The sequence below is a fragment of the Pinus tabuliformis genome, chromosome 1_2 (genome assembly GCF_031772625.1).
Source record: "Pinus tabuliformis cultivar Carrire ecotype Pingquan chromosome 1_2, CPIR1, whole genome shotgun sequence".
Taxonomy (NCBI): Eukaryota; Viridiplantae; Streptophyta; class Pinopsida; order Pinales; family Pinaceae; genus Pinus; species Pinus tabuliformis.
Window position 1 is genome coordinate 875,145,353 of NC_142298.1, and position 27,467 is coordinate 875,172,819.

At 36.9% G+C, this 27,467-nt stretch overlaps 1 long non-coding RNA gene across 4 annotated transcripts; it reads left to right on the plus strand.

Annotated features, from left to right (window-relative positions):
• Positions 1 to 471: 471 nt before the first annotated feature.
• Positions 472 to 5,008, plus strand: LOC149208750 (uncharacterized). Of its 4 annotated transcripts, none has more exons than XR_016252157.1 (6): positions 472 to 600; positions 842 to 936; positions 1,424 to 1,731; positions 3,900 to 3,970; positions 4,105 to 4,248; positions 4,376 to 5,008. It is a non-coding gene; the product is annotated as an uncharacterized LOC149208750 (long non-coding RNA). The 4 variants fall into 4 exon arrangements; XR_016252156.1 differs by having other exon boundaries at positions 1,271 to 1,731; positions 4,376 to 5,006; XR_016252155.1 differs by lacking the exon at positions 472 to 600 and having other exon boundaries at positions 627 to 936; positions 1,268 to 1,731; positions 4,376 to 5,004.
• Positions 5,009 to 27,467: the final 22,459 nt, after the last annotated feature.

Genomic DNA, 27,467 nt, shown 5'->3' on the forward strand with positions numbered 1-27,467 from the left:
AAGAATCTACAGAATTTGGATCTGGCTTTGAATTGGCTTAGTGGTGCCATTCCCAATGAAATTGGAAATTTGTCAAACATTGCCATAATGTAAGATAAATCCAATCTGGTGCACTTTGATCGAGCCCGACGCTGGATATTATTAACAAATGCATTAGCATGTCTCCCTTTTGATTATTTTAAATGCACTCGCATAAGTATATACCTTCTTGTGCAGATCCCTGGAGGGCAATAATTTGGCATGCACCATACCTCCAGAACAGCAGTTGACTCGGTTTTGGGTGCCAATTCCAACAACTTGGGTAAAAGTGAGCTTACAGTTAGCCATTTGAACAAGCTGTTACCATGGCCAGATTACACAATTTGAAAACTTAATGTGTACAAGATCAAAATTCATTCAGTAAATAGCAACTTTGAGCATTGAAATAGATAATAAGAGCAAGAATTGAGGTGGGGTGTGAAAATCCCATAACTTCAAGCCATAGAGCTATTGGCTCTGAGCACCATGGATCCCTCAATTATGAAAAGTATGGAAGTAAAGTTAGATAAACTACCCAGCAAAGAAATTTTTCAGGCTCCTGATCTGCGCAAAGCATTCCAAGTAAGTATGCTTTTCTACCCTTGGTACAGACTCCAGAGTAGAACATTGGAGATCTTCAATTTCAAATTTCAATCCCAATGATTTAAGTATTATTTACTGAACCGAGTAGAGAGAATTTCATACTAAACCCACCGCAGTAAATTTTACTTGAAGAAAATGCTGATCCTCCGACTGCTCTGTCTCTTTATATTGATATGGGAATCCCAATTTCTCTCACCTATTAATCTTGATATGCATGCAGACTTTATTCAAAGGCAGATCATTTAGAGAGTTTACCAGTGGAGCTTTGTCCAGGGCCAAGGCTAAAACTGCAGTGGGTCCTTTGGAAACTATCTGGTAACTTTTCTTCATTCATTCTTCGTTTTATTCAGAGACAAGATGAAATGTTTTTAATCTTTTTATTGGAAATTTCAAGTTGCATTATGCAGACAGCATGGTGCTTACTCTATAAAGTCCAAGATCCTACTGGAAGTTACTGCTTAGTAATGGGCAAAATGGAAAGAAAACTCTTTTCTTTTTTTTCAATATCTATTATTCTTAGTATCCATTTAGGGGTTGGGGGTGATGGGAGGAGGGTTCGGTTCCAGACATTTTTTTTCTTCCTGTTCTTACTGTTTTTTAGGTCTTGGGCTTCCTGAAATTTATAAAGCCTTTTATCTTTTGGTAGCAGAAAAGCCATCATTCAAATTAAGTGTGGCTGATTACAAGGAACTAACTAGAGATGATGCAACGCGGAAATGGTCATTTTCTCATGGGGTTGTTAACAGCTTGGACTGCTCAAAATGTAAACGTTAGAAATACTGATCGAATCCTCTTGAAACAGAAGTTCCAGCTGGCTACGAGAATCCTTGGGTCTGGGAAACCGTGGGTTGTCAGATGAAAGCAAGGGAATTTGGATGGTGGAGGATGAATGCTGGGACGAAAATTACCCACTGTCTCTTCCACAGTGCTATCTCGCTTGACCTCTTCTCAATGTTCATGGGATGCTGCAACCATGGTGGGGTGGTGATGATGCTTCTGCATCATTGAACTTGGTGGGAAAAGGTGCTTTTGAAGTAATCTGACTGTTGACATCCACTTTGAATTTGAAGTCAATATCTCTAAACGTTGTATGCATGGCATTGGATAAAGGTGACAGTTACTTGGAGGCTAATTCTCATTTTATCGGTGTTTTTTATTACTTGGAATTTTCTGAATTGGTTGGCCTTGGGAATCACTCCTGCTCAGTTAATTTTCTTCTACACTTGTCTCCATAACCCACAGATTCAAGGCACTACAGTCACAAACAAAATTTTAAGAGTTTCTCATCATTGCTTTTGGAGATTTACATGTGGGTCTGCAGATTTGAGGTGTTTGAGAGCAGATTTGCACAAAGAATTTTAGCAAATTAATGATTATAAGAGCTAATCTGAACATTAGCTTGATGTCCCATCAATTTCTCAGCAGAATTTAGGTGTAACAATTGAATTACAGTAAACTAATTTTCTAATACCAAGTGTCTTTGTTGGTCAAAGTCATTTTTTTTGCACTTTAGATCACATAAGGATCTCTCCTGAGGGCAGAAAAGCACTAGCCCAAAGTGCAGAGGGAGTATACAATAGGTGACAATGTACCCTCCCTAGTTCCCTTTTAATTGGATGGCTTCTAAGCGTTAATTGTACAGAGAACTTGGAACTTGGGAATGCATGGCTTTGTATATGCAACCATTTGCCCTATGAAGCTCTATAGTTGGATCTTCTATGCCTGGCTTCAACCTTGTAAAATTTTGAGCAATCCAATTATTTATCAGGAAAATAACACTTCTCAAACTACATTTCTCTAAAGTTTGTTTACAGAATTTGCAAATCTTATTGCACTCCGAAGTTGCAGGATGCTTTTTTTGCTTTTGTCAAACCTGCAAAGCGCACAAAAATTTCGACCATGTTTTGGCAGGTGCCTAGAACTCACCCACTATGTCACTCTTAAATTGGTGAAAGTCAGTTTGTGTTTCCAGGGAACCTTTATTTTCCCTAGAAAAATGAGGGCAATCAGATGATCATTGTATCTAGTTGCATTGATAATAGAGAGTCAATTTAGAACACAAAAAATAGTGTGCACATTCTAGAGCAGATGTAATGTTATGTTGTGCTTTTATTACTTTAAAAAGGACAATTTTTTTCAAAAGCAACATCAACAACAATTGAATGGTTATCATGGTTGTAATATAGTTAATATGGATTCAGAATAGCCAAGAATTGTATAGTGTGAGGCCATGTTATATGTATCTCCTAAGAGGCCAGAGACATCCCCCAGGGTCTGCATGTCTGTATCCCATGTCTCAAATACATGACACACTTAGGCATGTGTTGGACATGAGTTTGACACATTTCCTAAAAACAACAAGACACGTGGAAAACTTGATTCTGACACATGACCTATCATGTCTCGAGTGTTGGACGTGCAAGGAGCCAAAACAGAACTAGAAAAGCAGTTTCACCTCCTTTTTTCACTTCCAGCCACAGGAAAATGCTCTAATATTGTGTAGGTAAAGAAGAATGAAGGAGGTGAAATTGTCGTTTCTCCAATTTTAGTGTTCTTCTTTTATACCACAAAGGTCACAGGAAAAAGGGAAGAACGTCAATTTTGGTGTTCATCCCCTTCTCCAAGTCCATCTACCGTTGTCACTATTCTGTCTGCTCGAGGAAAAGCTGTCGGCACTCTAAACCACTTTGTTATAGGAGAAGCTGCCGGCACTGCAAACCACTTTGCTATAACAAGACACCAAGCTCAAGAAAGAACATATCCACCGTATCTGCTATCTGCTCTACTTTGTATTTTGCCATTGGCATGTCTACCTGTAATATTAGTGTCTATGTAATACATTGTGATTTCGATGACATCAAGGGACTCAATGAGAAAGCTGTAGTTCTAACTCCTAAACTACTATTTTATGTGTGTTGATTCTTGAATACTCCAATTTCTTGTATGTTTGATGTAGGAATTAGTTGCATCAATATTAATATTTTGTAAATGTTCTAAATTTTTGAATATATATATATCCTTGTCACATTTCGAATGTTGTTGTGTCCTGTGTTGGACGCTCGTATCCACGTCTCTTGCATGTCCCAAGTCCTGGTGTTGTGCGACCTAGAATCCCATGATAATTGAATCACAGATCCATTTTTAATTTCAAATGAGTAGAATTGAAAGAACATTTGATGTTGAGTCTCTCCAAGTTGTTTGAATCAGTTGTTTTCTATTGATGCATTGTATACTTGAGATTCAAAGTACTTGAATAAGTTTAAAAAATTTATATGCAGAAATCTTCCAAACTCATCTCTTAAAGGGGTTCTAGCACCAGAATTGGCCCTTCTAGCTTCGCTGCAGACCTGTAAGTGCCTATTACTCAAATGAAGCTTGCACATGAGCCAAGTTTTTGTACAGTTATAAGTTAGTCTAGAAATATGAATATGTTTGTCGAACTGTTGACATGAACAACCTCGAGCAAATTGGTATCTTATGCAGGAACCTTCGTGCAAACAATATACTGGGTACCATACCGAGAGAACTTGGTCAACTAAAGAATCTACAGAATTTGGATCTGGCTTTGAATTGGCTTAGTGGTGCCATTCCCAATGAAATTGGAAATTTGTCAAACATTGCCATAATGTAAGATAAATCCAATCTGGTGCACTTTGATCGAGCCCGACGCTAGATATTATTAACAAATGCATTAGCATGTCTCCCTTTTGATTATTTTAAATGCACTCGCATAAGTATATACCTTCTTGTGCAGATCCCTGGAGGGCAATAATTTGGCAGGCACCATACCTCCAGAACAGCAGTTGACTCGGTTTTGGGTGCCAATTCCAACAACTTGGGTAAAAGTGAGCTTACAGTTAGCCATTTGAACAAGCTGTTCCCATGGCCAGATTACACAATTTGAAAACTTAATGTGTACAAGATCAAAATTCATTCAGTAAATAGCAACTTTGAGCATTGAAATAGATAATAAGAGCAAGAATTCCCATAGCTGACCAATCTCATAGACAATCAGTGAAACCGGTGCAACCAGGACCTCCCTCAAGCCAAAGAAGAAGTGGATCATTTGCTGGATTACTTTCTGACTTCACAGAATAGTAGAAAAGTTCTCTTCCATTGGCCTCACTAACTGTCACATACCTGCATGAATATGAAGAAAACAAAAAGACTTTCATGCAGTTAATTGTTCATCCAATAGAATATAAGAGTGGTAGAATCACATCTGTAAGCACTCCATATAACAATTTTCGCTCCTAGTCTTTTACATATTTTGAACTCTCCATGCAACAATTTTGACTTTAATATTTTTTAGCTTCAATTGTCACCAAATTTATTAAGTATCCATAGAAATTAAACTCTGTTCAAACATATTCACAGTCTGTGCATAACAATTAGATATTTGTATATCTTTTATGTTTTTCTGTCTTTCTTTGTCATATAAGCATGCACTCTACAAGCTATGAACATTCTACAAGCTATGAACTCTTTGGTTATGTTCTTAATCTTTGCATAAGTACACAGCTAATTGTTTATTTACAAACAGGGGCAAATTCATGCATGCTATTTTTGAAAATTTTTGAAAATGACTGTGTTAATGAATAAATATTCTTTCCAGTGAAAAATCTAGCACTTTGAATTTGTTACTTTCAATTATTGTTACATTTGAACATGAACTTTATTCATGAATAAATATACTTTACCTTGGATAGATATGGCACTTACCCAGCATATATCTCATAACTAATATTGCCATGATATCCTGGAAAGGACTCCACTCTGGCATTTGCAGGTGCTGCCTTGCATTTCAGCTGAAGTGAGGTGATAATCAGAGATATAATTACATGGGTAGTGAATAAATTAACCACAAATTGCATGGACTTCGTCAGGGAAGACATTGTTATGGAAATACACCCAACGTCACTTCAATTAAAAAGAAAACCGTGTGTCTATACATATATATTTCTCGAGTGCACTTCTAATAGGCCTCGAAATGTTTTGATATATATGGACAGTTCATTAAAGACAGCGATAATTCTTATTTAAAATGATTCAGTTATTTTCATGACTCATTTGAACATTTAAAGATTATGTCAAATCGTACGTATCTCTATCAGTGTGAATATCCTCAGGCTAAGTCAACAGAATATTTTCTACATTGCCCCTTCAAGATGATCAAATGTTATCTTCTCTACCTGCCATTCATTTCAGCCCGCCAGCCGGTGTAAAGACTTCTTGTATCCATGTAATGCCTGGAAAATAGCATCCACGTCCATATCCTGGAGCTTATCTGATTGCCGATTTTCTGAATATTTGGCAATTGGATGGACAACGATATGGGCACGGTTAAAAATTTCACGGTTTTTATGTCCGCCTGATTATTAAATATTTGGGGAATCTGCAATCCAGATAAAACACTTAGTCAAAAATTTAACTGCGCCTCCAAATATTTGGGGATTCTGTAATCGAAATAAAAAATGCTGTCAAATATTTAACTGCTCCCCTAAATATTTGGGGAATCTGCAATCAAGATACCATACAAGGCTGTACCCAAATCCAAAAGTGAGAAGACTAATTAAGTTGTTGGAAAGAGGATCCACAGTTGGATATTTATGCCATGGGATGTTAGGCAAGCTACATAATTTCTGATAACCAGTTCCTCATTTTTCAGATTTCATAGTTGGAAATCATGTTTTGTCTTTGTATCGAAATGAATGGCACTGAGTGCTATGAATTTCACCTAGAGTACTCAGAAGCATTTTGAATACATTGGTGTTTCATCTAGAGTGTAAGTACTCGGTACAAGTAAAGTTAGCTTCATGTTCTCACCCATAATGTTTGCCTGGTTCGTGACCAACATCATGATAGGATAGTATAATATTGTGAAATATTATCCTAGAGCATTCAAGGCATTCAACCCATATTATATAGCAAAGTACTCGGTACAATTAAAGTTAGCTTCATGTTCTCACCCATAATGTTTGCCTGGTTCGTGACCAACATCATGATAGGATAGTATAATATTGTGAAATATTATCCTAGAGCATTCAAGGCATTCAACCCATATTATATATACTATTACTTTCATGAATATCACTAATAAGGATGGGTGATGCTTGTAGGTTTAGTCTTATGTATAACATGTATTGATTATTCGCATGATGATATGTGTCTCATTTTATCATATAGTATACTTGGAACTGTTTTCTAACTGAATTGATAAATCCATACCAATGATTTTCTCAAACAAAATTCGTAACTTCATCCCAATTATTTATGTTAAAGCTATACAAATAGAAACACTAACATCAGTGCTTTGTTCTGGCTGGATCCAGTGCGGAGGCCATGTTTGCAGACTTGGCCCATTTCAACAGGAAATCAATCCAGGTCCAAGCTATATGTCAAGGACATAATTATTAGTATTTCATCATACCTGCGTGCTTCACCCTCAAGTTTTAGTACCATAATGAGAAATTTGGGTTTTTCGTTGCAGCTTGCTTTCTGTGTGTTGGTTTACCCATCTCTGCTTATCACATATACGAGACAAGTGACTTATTTGATAGAAAACCCAGGGGACATAGGCTCTACATTTTACAAAGCAATACTACAGCCCGTGTATTGGTTAATGTTCATTGTTGCCACTTTAGCAGCCATTGTAGCCAGTCAAGTTTTGATAGCGTTTTCAATTTACTTCAGTTTTGACAGTGGATATGTGAGCTTGGCTATATGGAGATAATTAGAGCTATTTAATACTACTCATTGTTTGGTGAATTTGAGATTCAAAGTTTTTCTACCAAATGTTTTACAGCAAATTGACAACATTGGCTAGCTTGCTGCTTGAATTCGCATCAGCTCTTGAAATGTCACCACTTATGAATTACCAACGGAGAATAATAGCATATATATGGTTAGATATTTTATTTTTCTTACTTACATTGTTACTGGTCTTGATGGTGTTGTTTTGTTTATGGCGAATTTTAAGAAGAATTGATCACGCTCCTTTGGAAGTGCCAGCCCTTGATGCTCAGTTGTGATGTAAAATACAGGAAGATAGAAACCTTTGCATTGTTGTATTGATAATATGTTGTTTTTATTGACTTTTGGGGCTTGGAAAAACTTGTTTCCTTCACTCGTGAGAATATTAGAAGGATAATCTATGACAAATAGTGCACGGGACATCGTTTACACAAAATATTTTGCTTATACTACCCTTCACTCTGTTTTTTGCTATCTCTGAAGGCGTTTATCTATCATCTGTATTGAATAAGGTGCCACAAGGAGGTTGGTGTCCCTTCCTAATTGCAACAATTTTTCTGACCATAATGTTCTCTTAGAACTATGGAAGGCAGAAAAGTATAAATATTTAGCACGGAGAAAACTCAGCATAGAAGGTTTGAATGGATTGCTTGCGAGGGTGAATTCACGTGTACCAGGAATTTGTTTCTTTTGCAGTAACCTTATTTTTGGCATGTTGCTATTCTTCCACACACTACTATTACTTACCCATATTCAAAACACACATCACTAATAGTTTCAAGTGTAACTCAATATCATCCACCCTTGCATTCAACAATGTCCATTCACATGTCATTATTCTTCTACACACTATTGTTTATAAAATATCTATATTCAACATACACATAACTAACAATTTCAATTGCAACTCTTTATCATCCACCCTTGCTTTCAACAATGCCCATTCACATGTCCCTATTCTTCCACACTTTATGCCTTACGGCGTTTCCTTTGCAACATCAAGTACAAATGCTAGTAATAAAAACCAACCAAAAAATAATTCTAACATTAAATGAAAGTTGGATAGAAAAGGTATTAGGAAAACCGAATTTAGGTATCTCTATCCAACTAACATAGCATAGAAGAATTAAGGTAGCTTTTAATCTTATTCTACTATTTGGTATTCTAAATAATGTCTCAACCACCCTAAAAACAATATCTTATTACAATGTTTAGTATTCTAAGCATATTGCCTCGGCCATATTGCCGGTGGCGAAAGCTTCTAGGTTGGTCCATGTCAGAAAAAACATAACAACTCTCAGCGAATAAACAAATGTGCACGAACGTGTATAGTGATTTTTCCGTAGATATTGAATATGATTATTCAAGTTAAATTTAATTGGTGCATATATCAATCTATGCTTATTGTTACCATAAATCTTATTACAAGCTTTATTGTTCACAAATCTTCCCACGTATATATAATTAATTATTAAGTATATCAGCATGTTTGTTGATTAAAAAACATACGACAATAAGTTTATTAAACTACTATATTTAAAATTATCATGATCCGCGAAAAAGTTTCAAATGCCAACACTAAATAAATATGGTATAATGTGAATCTAAAATTATCATGATCCATGAAAAAGTTTCAAATGCCAAAATACTAAATAAATATGGTATAATGTGAATCTAAAATTATCATGATCAATGAAAAAGTTTCAAATAACACTAAATAAATAAGTATAATGTGAATTTAACTTGAAAATGTGACACAAATTCTCTGCTAGGGATTTACAGTTTTTAACTTATTTTATAAAGTTTTTGTTGTAGCTTTCTCTGAAACATTTAATAATATTAAATCTAAGAGATATAATCATATTGTGCTCTTTGCATCTTGATCCAACTTCATCTAGTATTCTATTGACATCCCTATTGGTGCAATACACAAATCGATAATGATCCACTGATCTCTTTTCACTAAAAAATCTTCTATTTTGAGCTTCGACAACCCAAAACTCTGTCCATTGAGTTTCTTGATCTCTATCTTTGAATTGCTTGTCATTTCCTTTTCACCAAAAGAACCACTTATGCCGATATCCCACTATAAGAGGGTATACCATAGGCCTAAGCCAAACCCCTTAGCCACAAAGGCATCCCCTTGAAGCCAAAACTTCTTTGATACCAAATGTATATTTTAACCTTCTACAAATAATTGTTCCAAACGGATTCTTAATAAAATAAAAAAATACGCAATGGAAAACACACGCATTAACACAAGTATTTTATCCTCGAAACCTAAACTAGGAAAAGTAGAAATATTTTTTCAATATATGTTATTTTGTAGAGTTTTACAATACAATATATATCATCTGGCATTCATGATCCACCAATCCATTTACCTTGGATTAGAATACAACCATAGTTCCTTAACTAAAACTACAAACCAATAGGAAAAACCACCATGTGCCACAAAATCAATCTTAGCAAAAACTGTGTGCTAAAAACTTCCAAAAATGAATGCAAAATAATACCTAAATTTTTTTCAAGGGCACTACCCTGCATAGGGTCTTTTCACCCTCATGTGACCCTGCCCTCTACACATTGTATAGTGCATGGGGATAGTCATGCAACAACTTCATGGATGAATCCCCCATCTATCCTTGTAGAAGACCTAGCAACCAAAGGCAATTATTGAGGGGAAATCCTTTGGGTGCCATCAACATTATTTCCTTTTAACCCCAAGATATCACTTTGATCTTTAACTAAAGACTATATAGCCCCCAAGGTAGTAGTCTATCACTTTTCTTCAACCAAAAACCCAAAAACTCCATTCTTGATTCCTTTTTTGCAACCTAGGGTCTAATTACTCATTTTTAGATCTAGGTTGATGGATCTATATTCTCACATGATATATCCTCTAATAGATCTCGTTAATGCTAATTGGAATACTCGTGATAAATCCCTATAGACCACCTACATTATGGTGGATAATGCTTGGATTGATTACATTTTGGATCCAATCATAATTTCACCATGATATGTTTTTGTGGTGTAATGTTAGTGCCTTTCATTATTTAATCATTGTCCACAAGTCAACATCTAGTATTACTATCATGAGTTGAGCACTTCTTTGTTTGATATATCAAGTTGCATTATAAATTTTGCAATTTTTATTTTTTGTTAGTAATAATGTTGAGTATTATTTGAGTTGAACCATTGAGAATGACCAAAATGAACTCAAACAATTGTTGAAATTTCATATTTATTGCCTTGATATTTTATGAGTTTTTGGCATTAGTATCATTGCAAACTCATTTGTAAAATAAAGAGGTATCTTTATTTACACATATGGGCAAGTTCCAATATTGAAATGTCATGCAATATAAATTGCAAAAGATTTCACCTTATTGACCACTATCTTATCATGTTCTTTCATAAAGGGGGTTTGTCAAAATAGAGTGAATATATTGTAGGTATCATCGGTGAGGATGTGGGGTGCATGGGGGGTTATGGGTATTGTAGAGTATAAAAGGGAGAATCTAGTAAAACTAAGGGTTTTTGTATCGGAAAGATGTATTGGGAGGAAGGTTCAACAAAAGGATTTCAAGAAATATTTTTCAATATCTAGGAAAATTAGGGGTATACTTTAATATTCCATAAATGCACATGTGATGTCATATGTTCGTTAAGTGGAGATCCTATGAAAAATCAATGCAACAAAAAACAAAATACCAAATGCATTGATACATAAAATGAACACATGTTTCTAAGTTATATTCCACAATTATACTCTAAGTATCATCTATGGGTGATAATATAATATCATTTAGCTCTTTCAAACACGGTTTATGAATGTTGAACACTTGTGCTCCAAATTGATGTATGTGGTATTTCTAAATTGTTTTTAAAGCTTTCCACATTACATGTCATTGCTACAAAACAATTAGAACCTACTTTTATACTTTATATTTAATGGTGTCACATCAAATCAATCATGATGTATGTTGAACAAGGGGTTATCTCTACTGTTACATTGTTACATGCTCGTGAATAGAATATCATTACATAATATACATTTGTCTTATTAATGGCATGTCTAATGGAAATCAATATTGTATTTAAGTCATAATTCAAATGGTTAATGCTTATGATAATTTGTTTCATATTGATGTTTGAGATGCCTTTTTGAATTTTGATAATAACTTAAATATTAATTATAACTGAATACAATTTAAATATTGATGGATATGACATAGAGAATATGTGTATTGAAATCACGAGGGCTTTAGTCAATGAACCTCTGACATATCACGTGCGTTCGTGGCATACTAAACAATACCCCTAATTTGACTACATATTGGAAAATACCTCTAAAATTCACATTATTTATGTAGAAAATAATGTGTAGATTCTAAATTGCTCATATAATTTTCTAAATCACAAGACTAGAATCTACTCAACTGATCTGCGAAAGTAAATTCATGATCAAGAACACAAATCATTAACATGCATCAATATTCAACACACATACACAGATATTTATCAAGGGGAAAGTAACTATTCAAAACCCCTTACCATATGTATTGCATTAATCAAAGAATCTGGGTGAATACAATATGCTTTGCTCAAGCTTGAGCTCAACATGCACCTGTATCTTCTATACTCTACGTGACTGACTGACCTTGGCCAATACTTAGCCAAAATTTCGAGCCTCGAAGCTCCTATTCCTTGCGTTGTTTCCTTGGGAAATTGCCCCTATATTTCAGGAATTTCACCAAGGAATTGCGCAATTACAGTAGGTCAATTTTTTTACTACATGCACCACCTGTACAACTTGATTTAGTTTTCAACTGATAGTACACAACTCCAATCTCAACTGGGTAACTCAAATTCTTTGAATGCAATAATTATTTTGGGTTGATTGATCAATTAACTAGTTAATCACTCAGTGTGGTTGAAGTTACACATCCACAACTTTACCTCCACTAGTTCTTCTAATGGCTAGAACTAGTTAAACTAACAATAACTCAAATTAACTAACATAGATTTCTACAAATTAGCAATCAATCATGTAGAACTGAACTCAAGTATCTCCAATTCGAATATATTGAGTTAACTGAGTGACAAGAGCCATGTCACCTCAGTTAACTACCTCCAAGTATTCTGCTGAAATTGAAATTCGAATTTTAATCTAGTTTGATGATTCATAATTATGCAGGAATGCAACAAAATATAGATATAAACATTAACACAGAGATGCAGTAGAAATAAAAATTCATTTCATTAATATCCAAGAACTAAAATATGCGTACATACAGAATGGAAATAAACTAGATCGGGAGATGGTAGCTTATCTATGAGAAGAGATGTGGCGGCTACATGCCTATGAATTATGTTACAATGAGGCTCAAGGGCCTTTTTATTATTGAACAACAAAGGAAACCCTAACCCTGGGAGATGAAACGCCAATAGTTTGTGGGCCTCGTTGGGGTTAGTTGGGCAGTCAACTTCCCAAGGTCGTAACTTGGTCATATAATCTTCGTTTGGCGCGTATGATACCTCTTTCGAAATATCTCTCTGAGTAGTACAAAAAAATTTGCATGCCCTTGCATAAAAATACACGCTTGTAGCGGACCTCAAAAAAACATCGTTTAGGGGGTCAAAACAGCTCCAAAAGCTCAGGACCCAAAAAACTGCTAAAAATAGTAAATGCTACTATAATGATGGAAACAGACAACACCGACTAGAGTTCTAGGTGGAATAGGCGGGTGGCCACCAATATCCACCTAGATCAATGCTCCCTCCTTAGGAACCAATGGTCCCCATTACATGCAGAGCATCCTTGAGGTGAGGAAATTTATGTTGAACCTGGTCCACGGTGAACCACTTTGTCTTGGTGAAGGAGTTGGCATGCTCTAACAACTCAATATAGATGGATCCGCTATTGGTGAGTGTTCTTGATCTGTGTGTCCATGATCCTGTTTGTTCTGGCCTACTCGATGAAGCTTGGTTTGAGCTCTGTTGGTGTCAATTGTTCAAAAACGTCGGATGTGTCCAACAATGGAGGAAATTATGGTTGCAATCGATCCACATTGAATACTAGGTGCAGACCAAGGAACAATGGAATGTTGAGCTCATAAGCATTGTCCCCTATAGCCTTGTTGATGGTGTATGGCCCATATCGAAGCGGGTGAAGCTTGATGTGGGGCCCAACGAGGCGCTCCTTCTGCAGATGTAACCAAAACTTGTCGCCCACCTGAAACTTATGTGCCACTTTGAACCGAACTTAAACAGGAACGCAACAAATTACAGATATAACCATAGATACAGAGATGTAGCAAAAATAACACTTCATTTCATTAATATCAAATACTGAAATAAGCTTACAAATAGAATGGAAATAAACTAGCTTGGACGATGGTAGCTTATCTCTAAGAAGAGATGTGGCAGCTACATGCCTCTGAACTGTGTTACAATAAGACTCGAAGGCCTATTTATTATTGAAAAACAATGGAAAACCCTAAACATCCAAAAACTTAACCCTAGGAAATGAAGCTCCAAAACTATGGGCCCCATTTGGGTAAATTTGTACATCAACTTCCTAGGGGCGTAAGTTTGGAAGATGACCTTTGTTTGACGTGCCAAATACCTTGTTAGAAATATCTATCCGAGGACTACAACTTTCAAATAACAAAAATAACTCAAAGACTCATGTTTTCCCTGGTTTTACCAAAAAACATCATGTAGGGCCTCAAAAAGGCTCTGAAAGTTTAGCACTCGAAAAACTGCCAAAAATAGTAATTTGTGCTACAATTGAGGAAACTGAAAGAGACAGTGGTGGGGGTCCCAGTGGAATAGGCTGGTGGCCACCAACATCCACTGAGATCACACTCAATTTTGATCATGATGCTTCTTGTACTTAGCATTAGCTCCATCCAATATGTCATGGACCCGTAGTGGGATGTGCTTAATGCTGTCAATGAAGTTGTTAGCCTGGTTAGCTTCAAACTGGACATGAGTCGAATCTACTTGAGTAGCTGCAAATGGTATGGCCTCATCAATGGGACATAGTGGTTGAAATAGCAACCCCACCTGAGAGGGGTTATGGCCAGTTGAGCTATGGAGAGCTATGTTGTAGTTGTGTTGGACATAAGGGAGGTTTTCTTCCCATGTGCGTGCATGCTTCGAGTTGTACATGCACAAAATGTGCACGATCATCCTGTTGACAACCCTTATTTGACCTTCAGTTTGGGGGTGGAAGGTCGTGGACTTGGTGAGCTTTGTATCCAGCATCAACCAGAGGCTTGACCAAAATGTACTTAGGAACCTGTTGTCCTGATCTGAGATAAGGATTGTGGGATCCCAAAATGTACCCACACTCGTTCAAAGAAGAGCTTAGCAGTGGCTTATGCGGTGATACTCTTCTTACAGGCTGCCAGAATGGCCATCTTAGACAATCTATCGACGACCACGAATACGCAGTCGTTGTCATGCTTGGTAGAAGGAAGGCTCGACATGTAATCCATGGAGATGGATTCCCAAGGCCGACTAGGAATAGGCAAATAGTATATATGCCTTGATTCTTGATTGTTGGTTTGTCAATGGTGAAAGTAGTGGAGGATCTGATGTACTTCCCAACATCCTGCCGAAGGTTCGGCTAATAAAAATACTTTTGCAACACTGCCACTATTTTCTCTACTCTGAAATGTCCAGTGACCTTACCGTAGTGCACCTCCCAAATCATCTCAGCACGTTCACTTGTAGGAACACAGTGGTGTCCCAGGTGGCATAACAGTGTGCCCTAGAGGTGGAAAATCTAGAACTTTCTTGCCTTCCATGAGCATCTGGTATGTGTTTCCGAATTCTCGATCACTCTTGTAAATATGCGGCCACCTCGAAGTCTCGTGTCCACAAGAGTCAAGCACAGTGGTTAGCGCGATAACCGGTGGTCGGTTGAGACATTCTGCAACATTATTAGTGCTTCCCTTATTGTACTTGATGTTCAAATGGAATTGTTGCATATATGTGGGCCATTTTTTATGGCGAGTGTTCTGCAACTTCCCTTATGTCTGTATGAACTACAGGGGTCGATGGTCTATGTGGATGGTTGTTTCCTTCCCCATAATGTAATGCTTCCATTGTAGGAAAGCCTGCATAATAGAATACATATATTTTTCATAAGTTTGATACTTTCGCACTATATCTGAAAGTGTCTCATTGCGATATGCCACTAGATGCCCTTGCTAGGTGAGAACTGCACCAATAGCATAGCCGAAGGCGTCTGTCTTGATTTCAAATGGTTGTTGCATGACTAGTAATGTGATCACTAGAGAAAAGCAAAGGCAATGCTTCATCCGAACAAATGCCTTCTATTGGGATTTGGACCAAAAGAACTTTGCTTTGACCCTGCCCTTGGTGAATTGACTCAAAGGCCAAGTGATATGAGAGAATCCCAATATGAAGCTGTAATAGAAACTGGCAAGGCCCAGAAAGTTGTGGAGATCTGTTAGAGTGGTTGGGGCTGGCCAATCTCGAATAACCCATATCTTAGTTGGGTCCATGTGCACACCTTGCTCATTAATGATGTACCCCGGATATTAAACCTGGGTCATACCAAAAGTGCATTTCTCCAAATTGGCACACAATTTGTGTTGTCGCAGGGTTTGGAGGACCTGTCGGATATGGTGTAAGTGCTCTTCCCAACTCCTGTTGAAGATTAGGATGTCATCCAGGTACACTACCACGAACGAGTTGGTAAACGATTGCAATATGTCATCCATCAGTCGCATGAAGGTTGTGGGGGCATTCGTCAACCCGAAAGGCATGACCAGCGATTCGAAAAGGCCCTCCTTAGATTTGAAGGAAGTCTTCCACACATCATAAGGTTCGATTGCTACCTGGTGATACCCAGTCTTCAAGTTTATCTTGCTGAAATATTTGGTCCCCTTGAGCTGGTACAAAAGTTCATCAATCTATGGGATTGGATACCTATTCTGGACAGTGATCTTATTCAGTGCCTGATAGTCAATACCGAGTCTTTAGGTGTCATCTTTCTTCTGTACCAACATGATCGGGCTCCCACAGGGTGATGAACTTGGCCTAATGTTCCCTTTCTATAACAACTCTTGAATCTACCTCTTAATTTCATCATTCTCCAAAATAGTGTTAGTAGATCAATTCATTCGATAGCGACGTGTCCGGGGTCAGATCGATGGAGCGCTTGACCTGACAATGTAGGGGTACCCCTGTGGGTGAGGTGAAGATGTCCCTGTACGCTTCCACAACCTTTTCCATCTATAGTTGTCGTGTGGAGGAGCCCTGTCTAGAGGCTGTGGATGTGGCCACAACCTTCTTCTTTCCTTGAGGGTGAATCACAAGGAAGACAAATTTCTCGGTCTACGAAATGATCTTACTGCATTGCTTTGTAGAGATCAAAGATATGGTGGTAGATGATGTTACCTCCGGTATCCTGTATAACTTATTTCCCAAATAAATAATGACAGTGCAAGGCCTAGACTCATACACATCATGTTGCTTCCTCAAGTATGGTTGGCCTAATAATATATCACCAACTTTAAGAGGAGCAATGTCACATAGTACCTCATCTGTGAATTGTTGGCTGATGCGGAGATCTCTCCCTTGGTGAAGCCACCCAATGGTGTACGGTTGCGGGTGTGGCATGGTCAATAGGCCCAACCACTTCATGACCTCTACTAAAATGAGTTTCCTTTGGCTTCCGTTGTTGACAATGAACTGCAATGAAGAAACCTTCACCCACATCTATGAGTGGAAGAGTCGCTCCCCCTCCTCTAGATCTTCTAGATCTTGGTGGTGACAACACTGGCACTAGGCTCTACATCAATAATTTTCTTCCATTTGTCATTCCCCTTGTTGGTTTCTGACTCAGAGTTGTAACATGCATCTGATTTGGAAGCCTTCAGCTTGGCCACCAGTGACTGCTTGGTTCGACACTCTCTTGTGTTATGAGTGGGGCTCTTATGGAACTCACACCTTTTCCTTGTGTCCTTATTTGTCTTAGGGGTTTTTCTTTTCTTGCGGCTTTATCAGGTTGTCGTAGGTCTCCTCGTCTTGGCTTTGTCCTTTGTTCTGCGGTTTGGGGGCGTCTTTCCCTTACTTCAGATTCACAAATCCAAATTCTCAATTATTATGTTTAAATTCCTGCTCGATCTTGACAGCATATCAATAGGCGGCGCCAAGCGAGGATATGTCCAAGAAATCCATCTCGTCTTGGATGTACTTCTGTAGACAACTATGAAACTTGTGTACCAAATGCCGCTCAAAATCCTTGATACCCAACTTCGAGCGAAGGGTATGAAAAATATTAGTGAACTTCAGCACATCTTGGTCCCTTCCCTGCCGTAGTGTGGTCCACTTTATGTATTTATCATCATAGCTCACGGCAGGGTAATATTTTTCCTTGAAGGTGTCTTGAAAAGAATTCCAAGTGGGTGCGGCTAAAAATAGTGAGGATTCCCTCTCATCCTTTTGTTCACAGTAGGTTTCCCACCAGTCCCTGATATGGGGGCTAGCTTTGAGGAGTGAAAAAGTAATATTTTCCTGATTAGAAAAGTCATGAACCGAAAAATATCCTTCCTATAGATTTAACCATCTATCTACAATGTCTACATCTATTTGGCCTTCAAATATGAGAATTTCAAAGTTGACTTGTACCTCAAAAGGAGTGGCACCTCCAGAGTGGTTGTTGGATCAAGATGAGTCATCTATGGGTAGCCGCCAAAGGATCTGGGCAAATTTATCCATCATTGCATTTCTTTATCACTCGAGGGATTCCTCGAGCGATATTTTGAAAGGATCTCCTGCTCCCTCGTCATTCTTTTCTTTCGCCATGGGAGGTCATTGGGGTTTGTGAGGTTGGTCTTGCAAAGGTTCAACTTGTTCAATCCCTAACTCCTTATACCCTAACCTCATTGGGGACATGCAAAGAAAAACAGAGAAAGAGAAGACCACTTTGATACCACTGATCTAGAATTATGCAAGAACACAACAAAATACAAATACAAACATAAACATAGAGATGCAGTAGAAATAAAACTTCATTTCATTAATATCAAAGAACTGAATTATAATGGAAATAAACTAGCTCGGGCAATGGTAGCTTATCTCTGAGAAGAGATGTGGCAGCTACATGCCTCTGAACTGTGTTACAATGAGGCTCAAGGGGAATTTTATTATTGAACAACAAAGGAAAACCATAAACAACCAAAACCCTAACCCTAGGAGATGAAACGCCAAGAGTTTGTGAGCCTCGTTGGAGTTAGTTGGGCAACCAACTTCTCGGGGTTGTAACTTGGTCATACGATCTCTATTTGGCACATATGATACCTCGTTGGAAATATATCTATGAGTACCATAGGATTTTCTACGAGCCCTTACTAACACCACGGACCTCAAAAAAACGTTATTTAGGGGGTCAAAATAGCTCCGGAAGTTCAGGATCGGAAAAATTACTAAATATACTAAATGTTTCTATAATCAAGCAAACAGATGAAACCAAATGGAGGTCTAAGTGGAATAGGTGGGCAGACACCAATATCCACATGGACTATTTGACCATGGCAGAGTAAAAACTATATTTTCTTGCTGCATTTTCAACACTCCCTCTCAGCGAGAAAGGGATTATCAGATACCCCAATCCTACTTCTATGAAACTCAAAATTTCCTCTTGAGAAGGCTTTTGTCAAAATATTTGCATCTTGTTCCTCTGTCAAAATGTACTGCAACAATATAATCTGCCTCAGCACACAATCTTGTAGATGGTGATATTAGATGTTGATATGCTTGGATCGATCATGAAATACTAGATTCTTAGAGAGTTTGATACAACTCTGATAATTGTCACAATGAAACATGATAAGATCCATATTCTGACCAAATAACCCAACAATAATCTCTCTCATCTAGATAGCCTCACATGTTGCTTGACTTGCAGCCATGTACTCTGCTTTTGCTACGTTGAGTGCCAAAAATATTTGCTTCTTGTTGTACCAAGAATTGTTGCTGACCTAACACTAAAAATTCCTCCTAAAGTGCTCTTCATGTCTAATGGACTCCCCACCCAATCTACATCTGTGAATCCTTGCAGCTTCACTCCCTATGTCTGTATGTACCAAAGACCAAACTAAGTGGTGCCTCTAAGGCATCTCAACACATGCTTTGTTGCATTCCAATACAGTTTGGTTGGCTTAACCATTACTTGACTAAGATGGTTAAGTGCATAACAAATGTTCGTTCGTGTGTTCACAAAATACATAAGTGAACCCACAAGCTACCTATAAATGGTAGCCTCCACTACTTCAGCTAAAGTAGTATTCTATTTCCTCCAGTTTCCTACTAGACGAGTCTCCATGGGTTTACACCTGTCCATGCAAAACCTCTGAAGTATTTCATTGGCATACTTTCCCTAAGAGAAAAACAGTTCCCCATTTCCTTGCCATACTTCCATACCAAGGAAGTAGTGCATGAGGCCCATGTCCTTCATCTTGAAATCTCTTGCAAGGTCCTCCTTGCAAGATCTGATAATTTTCTCATCACCAGTAAGGATCAAGTCATCGACATATAAAACAATAATCAATAATTTGACCTTGCAAGATCTGATAATTTTCTCATCACCAGTAAGGATCAAGTCATCGACATATAAAACAATAATCAATAATTTACCTTCTACCATAATGTGATAAAGGTTTGAATCCACTTCACTTTTGGTGAAGCCCAAACCAGTGAGATATGTTTCGATCTTGGTATACTAAGCACGGGGTGCTTGCTTAAGTCCATACAACGCTCACTTGAGTCTTCACACATGCGAATCTTTGTCGAAAGTGTCAAACCCCTCTTGTTGCTCAACATACACCTCTTCCTCAATAACTCCATTGAGGAATGTTGTCTTCACATCCATCTGATGGATCTTCCACCCCATCTATGCTGACAGTGCTAGAATCAACCTTATGGATGAGTACCTTGCTACTGGAGCAAAGGTCTCCTCATAGTCAATTACCTCAACCTGAGAGAACCCCTTGGCCGCAAATCTAACCTTATGTTTCTCTATGCTCTTGTATTTTGCATGCTTTACCTTGTAGATCCATCTCAAACCAACCACTGATTTGTCTACTGGTCTTGGGACCACATCCCAAACATTGTTTCTGAAAATGGAATCATATTCCTCTACCATAACATCAACCCATATTGGTTTCTCTACATCTGCCTCGAATGACGATGGATTTCTCTCTACCATCTCACTCATCAGAGCCATGTAGCCAGTGTACCGATATGGTGACCTCCTTTTCTTGCATTGTGATATGGGTGCTCCCACATTCTCTCTAGTATCATGCAATAATCTCTCAACTTCCCTGGTTCGCTTCCTTCCTTCTCTGGAAGTCTTTACTTGAGTGGATGTCTCCACTCTCTGCTCCTCTGCTTGTGGCTACTCCACAACTTCCTTAGGTTCTTCCTACAGAGACAAAAACCCCTGATTAGGCTGCAACTGAAGCTCCATCTTAAGAGAACGCCTCATTGTCTTCTCCTCATCAAATTTTACATCTCTTCTAACCACTGTCATCCTGAGAGATGGAAAGTACACACGATAGTTGTGAGGTGTATCAGTGTACCCCACAAATATGCCAAACTCTAGTTTAGGCTCTAGATTTTTTCTCACATCCTTGGAAACATGGCAGTAAATTGATGATCAAGAGATCCTGAAGTGTGATACATCTAGTTTCTTCTCTGAAAAAAAATCCTCCGGTGTATTCATGCTAAGAATCTTGTGAGGACTCCTATTCTAGAAATAGACGTTGTGTTGCATGCTTCAACCCATAAGTGTAGAGGTAGGATTTGGTCATGCAACATCGCTCGTGTTGTTCCCAAAATACTTATGCTCTTCCTCTCAGCCACCCCATTTTGTTGTGGGTTATGAGGTGTTGTCAACTCCCATCGAATGCCTTCCTTTGCACAAAATTTTTTAAACCCATTTGACACATACTCACCACTGTTATCACTCTTGAGAGCCTTCACATTACTACCAGTCTCTTTTGTCAACAAGTGCTTTAAAATCAACAAATTTGGAGAATGTTTAGTCTTTCTTATACATGAAGTAGATCCAGCACTTCAGTGAGAAATCATCTACAAATATAACATAACACATGTGCTTGGAAGTGGAGGTTTTTGAGAAATGTATACATACGTTAGAGGGGATCCTTTCAAGGATTGCATGTGCCCTGTTGTCTCGATCATTAAAGGTGGATTTTGTGTACTTCCCCAAGGTACACCCTTTTCATGTATCATGTTGCTCTAGTGCTCCATTGGGCTGGCATGTAGAATCTATTGCATGATCTTCAAAGCACCATGATGCAAATGGCCAAGTCTTATATGCCATAACTCACTGACATCTCAACTATGCACCTTCTCTGCTCTTGTGTTCAATGTTGCACGGTCTTACACATTTAATTTGTAGAGGTTCTTCACTCGAACCCCGATCTGATTCACTTGTCCCATGGAAATGTGTCTCAAGAAATCCTTCCTTCTGTTGAATATCACATCGTAGCCACGATCTTCCAACACTGCGACGGAAACTAGATTCTTCTTCAAACCTGATACATACATCACATCCTTGAGCCTAAGAGGGGAGCCAGACTCCCTCTGAAAAGTAATTGTACCAATGTTGGTTGCACTATACCTTTCATCATCTTCCATCTCAATGTGCATCTGGAGATACTTCTCCTCTAAGTCACTAAAAAAATATTTGTTGCATGTCATGTGGAATGAGGTACCACACATTACCCATCACTATGCTTGCCATGTGTGAAATGAGGGTAAATTCAAGTTCGAACTGTGAAGCCAAAGCTTCACCCACTGCTCCTCCTACAGTCTTCTTGCTTGCCTTCTTGTGTGGATATTTTGTGGCATAGTGTTCCAGTTCACGATAGTGAAAGCAATTGATTTTGGACAAGTCTTTCTTCTTTCCCTCTTGACTACATTTTGCTTTGGATTGGGATTTCTTCCCTTTGCCTTTCCATCCAAGGCACATTTCTCTTCATCCTCACCCTTGGATGAAGTCTCGTCTCCGTTGCTCTGCCTTATTTCTTATTACACTAGATCAGACCATAATTACTCCCAGCTTGGTGGTTTCTCTCTACCATTTATCGAACCTTGATAAATATGTCAGCTCTTATAATGCCCAAGAGAGCTAGAGCTACCAGATCTTCAGTAGGGATAGTGACACCAACCCCACCAAGTTCATAACGACACTATGTAAACATGCTCAGGTACTGCAGAATTGTTTCATTCTTTTGCATCTTAATACTTCGAAGCTTGTCCTTAAGTTCCAACTTCCTATGGTCATTATAATTTGTTCTCAAACAACTCTATCAGTGTTTTCCACATTGCCAACGAAGTCTCCTTCCCATGTATATTCGAGACAATATGATCTCAAACTCCCTCCAATATGATCATCCTCATTTTAGCCACATCCTTCTTCCACTGAGTAAGATCCTGGGCATCAAATGCTGGGGGTTTTGCTACATTTTTCTTGATGTATTCTAGCATCCAATTATCATCCAATACTGCATCCATGCGGATCTTCCATGCCACAAAATTTGTGGTTCCTTCCAAAGCATAATTGAGCCTAAGTCCATTGAAATCCATCTTCTCAATCTTGGAGAAAACCTGTAACATTGATCTTCGAATTCAAACCTCCTGCAATGACAACTTCAAAATCTCTTCTCTACTTTGAATCTACCTCTAATGCCATGTAGAACTTAATGTGTAGATTCTAACTGCTCAAGGCTTTCATAACAACCCTAAGGTGCCCTTGCATTTCAAAATAAGAAAACAATATTTTATTTCATGCATGTAGATGTATATAAATATACATATTGAAGGAAAACTGCATAGGGTACCCCACACCTCCCTAGAACATCAAAAAGGAGGACAATGACAACTAGTAGCCACAAGATCAACCGGGAACCTCGAGGAACTTGATGAAATTGAAACCTATGACCTTTCCATTAGGACATGCCTTTGGTGGATGGGCCAACTAATTGTGATAACCCTTAAGCTACACATATATGAATTGTGTTGTGTGTGTGTGTGATTGACCTATGGAGAACTATGAATCCTAGCTCTATTATTTTTTTTTTAAGAAATAATAAAATTGTATTTGTCATAATCTATGGCTTTACTCATTTATAGAAAAACTACAAAAAATCATAATGGTGTTATGTATCTAGGGATATCCCCCAATGCTTATAGGGTTATCGATCAAACGAGAAAATTACCTAGTACCATTTTTTTGAGGTAGCAAAAAATCACTCGATTTTGAAAATTGGTGATTCGGACTACCCCTTTTTTTGGAGCATATTTTTGGCACTTTAAATTTTTTTATGTATCAAGTATGAACATTTTTTTTTTAAATATTAGTGATTTTCATGCTAATTTTGAAAAGTGTTGATGGAGTATCAACACATTTTTTTAGAGGGCTTATTTTTGACACTTTAAATTTTTTTATGTATCAAGTATGAACAATTTTTTTTTGTTAGTGATTTTCATTTTGATTTTGAAAAGTGCTAATGAGCATCAACCCTTTTTGTTTAGAGGGCTTATTTTTTACACTTTAAATTTTCTAATGTAGTAAGTGCGGATATTTTAAATGTTGGTGATTTTCATGTTGGTAAAAAAATTTAACAAAAAATAAATAAAAAATGATTTTTTTCAATATATATATATATATATATAATTTAAGGAAAAAAATTAAACCAAAAAAAATAAATCTAAAACTATTTATTTTAGGTTTAAAAAAAAAAAAAACTCATTAAAAAAAAAATAATAATAATAATAACAATAATTACCAAAAACAAAAACAAAATTAAAGCAATTAAAATTTTAATTTTAAAATTTTAAAAATATATATTAAAATTAAAATTAATATATATATATATATATATATATATATATATATATATATATATATATATATATATATATATATATCGTCGTCCTCTCTCCCACACCTCCCCACTCACCGCACCCAACCCACACCTCCACGCTCACCGCACCCAACCACCACTCCCTCCCACACCTCCCTGCTCACCCCACTCCTCCCCACCCTCCCTTTCAGCCGACCCCACCCTCTCACCTAGCCCACCGCACCCCACCTTCCCTCACCATCCAACTCAGCCCTACCTCCCTCCCACGCCTCCTCGCCCACCCGTCCCACGCCTCCCCGCCCCTCCCTTCCTGCTTATCCACCCTAGGTCGGTTGGGCTGCAGAGTGGGCAGTGAGTGGCCGCAGGGTGAGGTGGGAGGGATGAAGGGTTCGAGAGGAGAGGGATGGAGGGCAGGATGATGTGGGAGGGACAGAGGGGTGGAGAGGAGTGGGAGGCAGGGCGGGGAGGTTTGGGAGGGTGGGATGAGAGGTCAGAATGGGGTGGGTCGGATGGGGTGGGAGGGCGAGGTCGAATGGACCGACAATTTTTTTTTCTTTTTTTTCAATTTTTCTTTTTTGTAATTTAAATTTTTAATTTTTTTTAATTTTTTTTAATTTTTCAGGGTTTTTTTTTTGCTAATTTATTTTACATATTTTTTTATTATGAGGTTTTTTTTTAACTTAAAAAAAAATTGATTTAGATTTTATTTTTTTATTTTTTATTTTGTTTTCCCTTAAATTATATGTTTTTTTTTATATTTTCCTTTCTTTTTTTTTTTTATTTAAATTTTTTATTTTTACAAGTTAATTTTGGTTTCTTTTTTACATTTTTTTTGTTTTTTTGTTCTTTTTTATATTTTCTTATCTTTGATTTTTTTTTGTCATGAATCAGCGCCTCGCCACCCCTGGTTGGGCCTTCGGGTGGGCATATTATAATTTTTTATTTTTTTAATGTTTTATGTTATTTTGTAACTTTTTTTATTTTTCTTATTTTTTAATTTTCTTTTATTTTTTACTTGGTTTTTATTTTATTAACTTTAAAAAAATGTTTTTGATTTTTTCGTTAATTTTTAACATTTTTTTTCTTAAATTATGTCTATTTTTGAAATATTTTCCCCCATTTTTTTTCTTTTTTTTACAAGATAATTTTTATTTTTTATTTATTTTATAGTTTTTTTTGGTCCTTTCTATATATTTTTTATATTTGATTTTTTTGTCATGTTTTTTATGTTTTATTATTTGTTATTATTTTTTAAATTTTTTGTGTTTTTTTATTGTTTTTATTTTTTTCAATATTTTTATTTTTGTTTTATTTTGTATTATTCTTTTGTTTTTTAATGCTTTTAGTCTTTTTCAATATTTGAATTTCCGTTTTCTTTTGTATTTTTCATTTTTATTTATTTTTTTTTTCTATAGGGTCTGTGTCGATGCTCGTCTAGCAACCGATCCCGTTATGTGCAATTTGATAGTTGATTTTAAATTTTTCGTTATAATGAATCGAGTTTGTCCTCACAATGTGTCAATTTCATGGTTGGTTACTAAGTTTTCATCACAATGGGTTGAGTACACCTACACTGCGTGTCAATTTGATGGTTGATTTTTAATTTTTTTTGCAATGTATCAAGTTGTCTTATGCTAAGAGTTTAAAATCTCTATACATTTAGCATTTTAAAAAAAATTACTCTTCGTATAATAACTCTTTCATTCAAGTGTTCATTTAAAAGAAAATTTTAATCATAAAATTTGTCCATAATGTCATGCTTGAAATATTTTGAAAACTTAAGATTGTTTTGTAGTCATAACTTTGGTTTTAATTCCATGATTGAAAATTTGTCAAGATTTTAATGCTTTTCTAAGTCATGATATTTTATCTTTAATGTTATGGTTGAAAACAGTTATAAGTATTTTTTCTTCAACATGCCTAAAAATTGTTGGAATTTTAAGGTTTTTCAAATACATGATATTTTAAATTTAATGTCATGCTTGAAAATCGTTGGAGATTTAAATTTTTTCAGAGTCGTGATATCTTATTTTTAACGTCATTATTAAAAAATGTTGAAAATATACCCTGGAAAAAAAATATGTTATTCCAACATCAACACTTTTCGTTTTCAAGGTATTTTTTGCACACAAAAAATTGGTTCTTACTGTCATTTTAAAAAAAAAATTGAAAATGTACCCCAAAATAAAATAAAAAAATGTTATTCCAGCATCAACACTTTTCATTTCTATCCTGTTTTTTCATGTTTTTAAAGGGTTTTTGGGCTAGAGTACCCGTTTTGAGGTAATAGTTCTCGTTTGATCGATAACTATGAAGGGGGGATGGTAAGCAAATACTATTCTTTTTATACTTGATGTTATGTTGTTTCCCAATTAACATGAATAAATTTTGACAAATTGAGAGCATAAGAAAGCATATAAGCATGACATGTTGAGACAAATTTGGAAGGTAGTTTCTCATTATGTAGATCGTCCTCCATAGAGGCAACATATTTTTTTTCTTTGTGGAATTTTGTCCATTCTTCTAATTAATCTTGGAATGGGATTATCAATTTTTGTATCTCTCCTTCTTCTAGCACTTTTGATCTTTCATCTTCCTAACTTGGGTGAGATTCCTTAGTGTCTAGTGATCTTTTGGGCTCTTCCTCTTTCTTAACAAAATCAACCCAACTTCCTTGTCCCCACTTTAAGGGATATGAGGTAATGTAGTCACTAAGGAGAGGGTGGGAGAGGATCATGTTAAGGACTTTTTCTCTTGGGGGAGAAGAGGGACTTGATGATATGTGTCCTTGGTTTATCTTATATGCAAGTGTAGCTTAAGATGGGGTTGATGTTATTGTTGTTGCTTGTTTAGGTATGTAGGACTCCTCCCTTCACCTCGCTACACCATCAAGAGGGTTTTTAACTAAGGTGAATCATGATTTGAAGGGGTTGGAGGGGAACCTTTTCTAACTAAGTGTGATCTTCTTTTGCTCCCACCTCTAGGTGGGCTTTACATGAGATTTCCTAATGTGTCAACCTACCTTGCTAGTTTTTCCTCTATAATAAGCTTGAATGTTATTAGAAACCCTTCATTGAATTCCATTTCCAGACAAACGTAAGTGCATGTGGTGATATGCCTCCTTTTCCACTTCTACATGGTGGAGGTGGAATT